Source organism: Mus musculus, chromosome 3, assembly GCF_000001635.26.
Source record: "Mus musculus strain C57BL/6J chromosome 3, GRCm38.p6 C57BL/6J".
In the NCBI taxonomy this organism is placed as follows: domain Eukaryota; kingdom Metazoa; phylum Chordata; class Mammalia; order Rodentia; family Muridae; genus Mus; species Mus musculus.
This window is the reverse complement of record NC_000069.6, coordinates 17,928,428-17,936,904: the sequence shown is the minus strand read 5'-3', so window position 1 is coordinate 17,936,904 and position 8,477 is coordinate 17,928,428.

The window sequence follows — 8,477 nt, the reverse complement described above, 5'->3', positions numbered from 1 at the left end:
AATTCTGGTTACTTTATTTGGCTTTGCAACCCAAGACCATCCCACTGTGCTATGGAAAATTGTGTCCAAGCTCCTTGATCAACTACTAAAGGCACAAGACAGTCAGAGAGACACAAAGACCTGATATAGAGGCTGTAGCCTCCTCAATCTGACCAAAATATAAAATCAAAATCCTTACTCTACTATAAATTAGTCCCCTTCAAAATTTAATAACCATCTTCACTGAAAGAAGTGTAATTTAAACAGAAAAGTGAGGCTTAAGCAACAAATAAACCCCAGAAGTAAAAAAACAAATAACATGAAATCACAAACAAACAAAAACAAAAACTGAACCAACCAACCAAAACAAAACCAGAACCCCCCCCCCCACACACACACACTAATAAAAACAACCAACCAGACAAACAAACAAAAACAAAAAAATAACTCAACAAAAACCCAACATGGTCAGGAATAAAACAACATGAGTGAACTTCCAGAAAAAGAATTCAAAAGATTAGTTATAACTAAGGTCTAACAATTAAAAGAAGAAAAGGACTAAGATAAATGCCAAGACATGAAAATAGAGTTTGAAGTTTTAGTGAAATCCTAAGCAGAAACAAATGCTTGAAATAAAAAAATGCAGTAAATCAATTAAAAATTTTAGCAAATTTAGCAAAAAGCCTCATCCAGCAAATGCATCACATTAAAAACGGATACTTGGACATAGATAAAAAACAGAGGAATTAAATTACCCAGTAAATGTCAATAAGGAAAAATCATGTGAATGGAATATGGACCAGTTTTATTCTATTTTATTTTTACTATATTCAACACAAGATAAAATTGATAGGCATGTTATTAAATGAACATAAATAGATAAAGTCTTTTTGGTCTTTTGCTGTTTGTTTTGTTTTTAGTAGAGCTTAAAATCTTGACTCTTATGGTGGTACAAATGCAAAATAAGAACAAGTTTTAGACATTGGAGTTCATTGTAATAAGGCTGTACTTGATTGTCCCTCACATCACCGAAGGATTTTACCTCCATAGTTGCTAAGCTATGACAGTTCTGCCGCGCCAAGGAATGAATTAAAGGCATGAATATTTGGATAGAGATTTCCTGCTATGGTCAAAGCTATTTGACTTGATTGATTATCTTCATTCTCAGACCACAGGGAGCAAGTTATAGTCACTTAAGAAATGGTGTGTATATTAAGATGGTCTATCCATAAAGTCACTCATCAACTGTTTCAGAGAACAATGGTTCTGCTTGGAGGGTGGCACAGACATTAGGTGAAGGTAAGATGCTGTTTCATTGGCTGTGATGATTTTGAAAAGCATTCATCTTAGAAAAAAGAGTAACTTATAAGGTCCTCTTCTTCAAAATTGATACAATAATTATAAATATCAAGCAAAAACTTCAGTCTCACTCTTTGTTATTCTTTTACAAGCCACTACGTTTAATTAATTAAATTAATTGTCTACGTTTCTTTTGGCTGTATAAATAATTTTCAATTATGTAAGCTGTTCTGAGAACCATAGTATAGTGTAAAAACATCAAATAAACAATCCTACTAATATAGAGGCTGAGATAGGAGAAACATGATTTCAAGACCATTATGTGGTACACAGCAAGCAGGTACAACCACTCTGCAAAACAATCTGGCCGTTCCTCAGAAAATTGGACATAGTACTACCTGAGGATCCAGCTATATACCACTCCTGGGCATATGCCCAAAAGATGTTCCAGCATATAACAAGGACACACGATCTGCTACGTACATAGCAGCCTTAGTTATAATAGCCAGAAGCTGGAAAGAACTCAGATGTCCCTCAACAGAGGAATGAATACATAAAATGTGGTGAATCTACACAATGGAGTACTACTCAGCTATTATAATCAAAGACTTCATAAAATTCTCAGGCAAATGGATGGAACTAGAAATATCATCCTGAGTTAGGTAATCCAGTCACAAAAGAACACACATGGTATGTACTCACTGATAAGTAAATATTAGGAAAAAAGCTCAGAATACCTACCATACAACTCATAGACCATATGAAGCTCAAGAAGAAGAAAGAGTAAAATGTGAATGCTTCAGTCCTACTTAGAAGGGGGAACAAAATAGTCATGGGAGATAGAGGTAGGCAAGGACTTCGGAGGGAGAGAGAGGAGAGAGAAGAGAAAAGGAGGGCAGGACCAGGTATGGGAGGATATGGGGACATGTACAGAAGGTCAGAAAATTGAATAGAGGTGTGTACCAATGGAGGATGCGGAAATAGGAGTAGCCATCAGAAAGTCCCAGTTGCCTGGAAAGAAAGAGGATCCCAGGACCCAACGGGCATGACATTAGCTGAAATACCCAATGAAGGGGGGGGGGGGAGAGAACCTGTAGAGAGTATATCCAGAGGTTAGGCACAGCCCCCAGTGGAAGGATGGGGATACTCACCCATCACAAAAATACTAACCCAGAATTACTCCTGTCTGAAGGCAATGCAGGGACAAAGAGTGGAGCAGAGACTGAAGGAAAGGCCATACAGAGACTGCTTCACCACCTGGCCATCCATTCCAAATACAAACACCAAACCCAGACATAATTGCTGATGCCAAGAAGTGCTTGCTAACAGGAGCCTGGTTTAACTGTCCACTGACAGGATCTGCCAGATCTTGATCAATACAGATGCAGATGCACACAGTCAAACCTCAGACTGAGCACAGGAACCCCAATGAAGAAGCTAGTGGAAAGACTAAAGGAGCTGAAGGGGTTTGCAACCTTATAAAAACAACAAAATCAACCAACTAGACTCCCCACCAGAGTTTCTAGGCACTAAAAGACCAAACAAATAGTACAACTGGAGGAACCCATAGCTCCAACTGCATATGTAGCAAAAGATTGCCTTATCTGACATCAATGGGAAGGAAGGCTCTATTTCCTGTGAAGTCTTGATGCCCCAGTGTAGGGGAATGCAAGGGAGGTGAGACAGGAGTAGATGAGTGTGTGTGGGAGCACCATCATAGAGCTGGGAGAAGGGGGAATGGAAGAGGGGTTTCCAGAGGGGAAACCATGAAAGGGGATAGCATTTTACATGTAAATAAATAAAGTGACCAATTTAAAAAAAAAAAAAGAACCTACCCACCTTTGGACTGTAGATTTTGCCAAAGAAGCCAAAACCATACAGTGGAAAAAGGAAAGTATCTTCAACAAATGATGCTGGTCTAATTGGATGTCTGCATATAAAAGAATACAAATAGATCCATATTTATCACCCTGTACAAAATTCAAGTCTAAGTGAATCAACTACCTCAAAATAAAACCAGATACACTGAATTTAACAGAACAGAAAGTGTTAAATAGCTTTGAATACTTTGGTACAGGAGACAATGGGGGAAAAAATACAAACACATTTTCAACAAATGGTGCTGGTTCAACTGGAGGTCTGCATGTAGAGGAATGCAAATCTATCCATTCTTATCTCCTTGTACAAAGCTCAAGTCAAAGTGGATCAAGGACCTCCACATAAAACCAGATAACACTGAAACTTATAGAAAAGAAAGTGAGGAAGAGCCTCGAACATATTGGCACAGGGGAAAAATTCCTGAACAGGACACCAATGGCTTATGCTCTGAGATTAACAATAGACAAATGGAAGGTAATAAAATTGCAAGGCTTCTGTAAGGAAAAGGACTCTATCAATAGGACAAATACGAAACCAACAGATTGGGAAATGATCCTTATCAACCCTACATCAGATAGAGGGCTAATACCCAATATATAGACTTCAGAGAATCAACTCTATTAAAAATGGGATACAGAGCTAAACAAAGAATTCTGAACTGAGAAATCCGTAATAGATGAGAAGCACCTAAGGAAATGTTCAACATCCTTAGACATCAGGGAAATGCAAATCAAAACAACCCTGAGATTCCACCTCACACCAGTCAGAAGGGCTAAGATCAAAAACTAAGGTAACAGCAGATGCTGGCAAGGATGTAGAGAAAGAGGAACACTCTTTCATTGGTGGTGGGATTGCAAGCAGGTACAACCACTCTGCAAATCAGTCTGGCATTTCCTTAGAAAATTTGACATAGTACTACCTGAGGACCCATCTATACCACTCCTGGGCATGTACCCAGAAGACTCTCCAACATATCACAAGGGCACATGCTTCACTATGTTTATTGCAGCCTTATTTATAATAGCCAGAAGCTGGAGACAAACCAGATGTCCCTCAAGAGAGGAATGGATTAGATAATTGTGGTACATTTATACAATGGAGTACTACTCAGCTATTAAAATTAATGACTTCATGAAATTCTTAGGCAAATAGATGGAACTAGAAAATATCATCCTGAGTGAGGTAATCCAGTCATAAAATAACACACATGGTATGCACTCACTGATAAGTGGATATTACGAAAAAAGCTTGGAAAGCCCATGATACTAGTCACAGACCACATGAAGCTCAAAAAGTAGGAAGACCAAAGTGTGAATGTGTTGTAAGACCCCCTTTCGGGGACCCCCACTCTAGTCTCGGGAGTGTGAGAGCACCAAAAGAAACACGAGGACCCAACTTGCTGTAATTACATGAGGACGTTTAATTACGGAGCTCTGGACCGACATGTATCCCACACAGGAGATAACGGATGCCGGGCCACAAGGCTCAAAAGCTAGGGGGTTTTATGGGGTAAGGGGCTTAGGGGTGTGGAATTCAGCATAGTGACACACTATTGGCTTATTCAAACATTAACAGAAAAATTACATGTACGTGCAGGGTGTCAGAGTTCTGTGAGTTGTTGACTCAGTTCAGATAGCCCTGTTATGTGTTCATATTCCCTTTATCTTATGGTCAAGATGTTCCCAGGAATGTTTTAACTACGGGGCATACCCAGGTTTGTTTTTCTTTTTTCTCAGCCCCAGGCAGCCTCTAGGCTCACAAACAACCAGCAATTTCTGAGTACTTTATATGACTTACAGGTCTTGAAATTTCATCTTTTTTTCAGTGTCAGTCCTTCTTAGAAGGGGGAACAAAATATTCACAGGAGGTGGACAGTGGGAGGGACTTGGGAGGAAAAGAGGAGAGGGAGGGAAAAACAGGGGCAGGATCAGGTATGGGAGAAAACAGGTATGATATACAGTGTGTCAGGAAATTGATCAGAGGTTTGTATCAATAGGGGATGGGGAACTAGGTGTAGCTTCCAGAATGTCCCAGATACCAGGAAACCAATATGCTCCAAAGATCCAGTGGGAATGAGATTAGCTGAAATGCCCAGGAATGGAAGAGAGAACCTGTAGAAACCATGCCCAGAGTTTAGGTAAGACCTCTGTTTGGGGGATGACGCCACCCACTCATCTCCAATTTTTTAAGCCTGAGTTCCTGTTGTCTAAAGGAAATATGGGGCAAAGTATGGAGAAAAGCCTAAAGGAAAGGTAATCCAGAGACTGCCCCACCCGGGGATTCTTTCCATATGCAAACACCAAACCCAGTCATTATTGCAGATGCCAAGAAGTGCTTGCTCACAGGAGCCTGGTTTAGCTGACCCCTGAGAGTCTCTGCCAGAGCCTGACAAATACAGATGCAGATGCCCACGGAACTGAGGATGGAGACATCAGTAGAGGAGTTAGGGAAAGGACTGGAGGAGCTGAAGGGGTTTGCAACCTCATAAGAACAACACTATCAATCAAGCAGAACCCCCAGAGCTCCTAGGCACTAAAAGACCAAACAAATAATACGCATGGAGGGACCCATAGCTCCAGCTGCATATGTAGCAAAAGATTGTGTTATCTGGCATCAATGGGAGGGGAAGTCCTTTTTCCTGTGAAAGTTTGATGCCCCAGTGTAGGGGAATGCTAGGAGATGAAACGGGAGAGGGTGAGTATGTGTGGGAGCACTCTCATAGAAGCAGGGGAAGGAGGAGTGGGATAGGGGGGTTCCAGAGGGGAAACTGGGGAAGGGAATAACATTTGAAATGTAAATAAAGAAGATATTCAATAATAAAATAAATAACACAATACTCAATAAATATTTTAGAAAATAGAAAATGAAATAAAAGTTCTAATATTTTTTACAAAGCCAGTATTCCTTTAATCCCCCAAACCAAGAAATGTAAGACAAAAAAGAGTATTGTATGTCAATATCTCTTTTAAGTATAAACACAAAAGTTAACAATAAAATACTTGCAGAGTAAATCTTAGAACAGATAAAAATATCATTCATCATGATCAAGTTGACTCCTTCCCAGCGATGCAGGGATGGTTCAATATATGGAAGTTTATATAGTCCAGCGTGTAAATATTGTTAAAATAAAAACTGCCAATAGATGGAACAAGAAATGAAAGTCATCTCATGTGAAGTCTGAGGACCCAGAAAGACAAATGTAGTCAGTATTGAAATATATGTGGATATAAGCTGTTAAGCCAATAATGAAGCTACAGTTGTTACAACCACCAAGGCTAGGTAGGCATAAAGTAAGGACATAGAGGGTACACATTGATCTTGTTAGGAAAGGGAAATAAAATAGATAATTATAGATGGATGAGGGAGCTGGAACAGAAGGATCAAGTTCAGAGGGAGAGGAGAGTGGGGGTCGAGGGACAGTATACAGGGAGAGACAGCTAAAATAAAGGTGCGTTTTGAGAGGTAGTATGGAAACCAAAACAGTAGAAACTTTTAAAAATACATATATGAATGTGATCTTAATGAAGTCTCCTAAAATGGGAGACAGAGAAATCTCAACTGGCCATCTCTTGTCACAAATCAAAGTTCCCAGTACCAGGATTCAGTTACATCTAATTGGGTTGTCAGCCAAACAGGTCCCATGAGAATTCCCAACCACGGCAGGTGTTTCCAAGGCAGTAGGTTGCTTTCCACAAACAGATAGGAAGAGGCTATTGCTTAAGCAAAGTCTATACAGCTCATCGAACATGGAAACTCCAAGCTAACGTCTACATAGAGCCTTCACCCCTACTTGCTAGCATCGTTGGTACAGGAAGGTATTCTACATGCCACCAAAAGATAAATATAAACACCAAGCCAGCTGTGAGACCTTTGACCTACAATGATGTACTGCTTGCATGATATGCTAGGGCAATAGTAGCACACAATTTGTGCAAGTAAGCAACCAATAACTAATTTGATTAAGGATCACTGTATGAGACATCAGATGACACTGCTTAGTTGACCAAGAATGGTAGATTATATAGCCCAATGACCTAGTGCAAAGGCAAATACTACAGGTCTTAAACACAAACACACACACACACACACACACACACACACACACACAGTAGCACAGTAGCAAAAATATGACTCTTATTGACATCCTGCTATAATTATAGATCAGTGCCCTGTTTAGCCATCATCAGAAAATTTTCCTCCTGCAGAAGATGGGAGCAAATATAGAGATCCACAAACAGACATTACATAGATTTTGTAACACTCTGTCCTAAATATGATGTCTACATCAATTCTTTCCTTGAAAGCTCAGGGAACTCCATGGAAGAGAAGGCAGAAAGAGGGTAAGAGTGAGAAGGGATTAAGGACCCAGAAATCAAGTCCTCAGTCATCATACACAGAGTTCATATGAACTCACAGAGATTGAAGAAGGAGCATACACAGGTCCTACAGTAGTCTGCACTAGGGTGTTTGTGTATTATGTATTTATGCCATCCAATTTAGTATTTTAATGAGATTCTGTACTGTGTGAATGATGGGTCCCTGATTGTTTTTCTTCTCTTGGATTTTTTTCCTTCAGTTGCTTTTCCTTGTTTAACTTCAATGTGATATTTTTTATCTTATTTTATTATTATCTCTTATAAACCTATCCTTTCTAAAAGGAGTAGATCCAGATAAGAGAGGAGGTGGGACGAAACTGGGAGGAGTAGAGGGAGAGAAAAAAACATAATCAATATGTATTATGTAAGAAGGGACTTTTTTTCTTTAAAAAAATCCTTTTATTGAAAATAGTTGCTTTTCTCATACAATATATCCTGATTCTAGCATCCCCTCCCTTCATTTTCCCCACCTCTCCACACCTTTCTTACCCCCAGATCTACTTCTTTTTGTCTCTCATTAAAAAACAATAGGTTTCCAAGAGACAACAACCATATGTGAATCTATTTTCAATAAAAGAAAAAAAATTCCATTTAAAAGAGAAACTGGTGAAAAGGATTTGTAAGCTTCATACCCCTAGATCATTCTTCTTAAAAGACACACTTTTGATTGAAGCAAGCACATGTAGTGAAAGTACGAGAATCTGATGGGTCAGGCATGCAAACATATATTTATGTCACACTTTTTAATATATTGGTCTCTATATTATCTACTTCTCTACTTGCTGTGACAAAATATTTGAGAAAAACAAGTTAAGTAAGGAAGAGTTTATGGTTCACAATTTGAGGATCAATCAATCCATCCTGAGAAGGCATGGTGGTCAGAATGATTGTTCCTATGGTGACATCATAAGATGTCAGAAGTCAGAAAGCAAAGAGATGATGCTT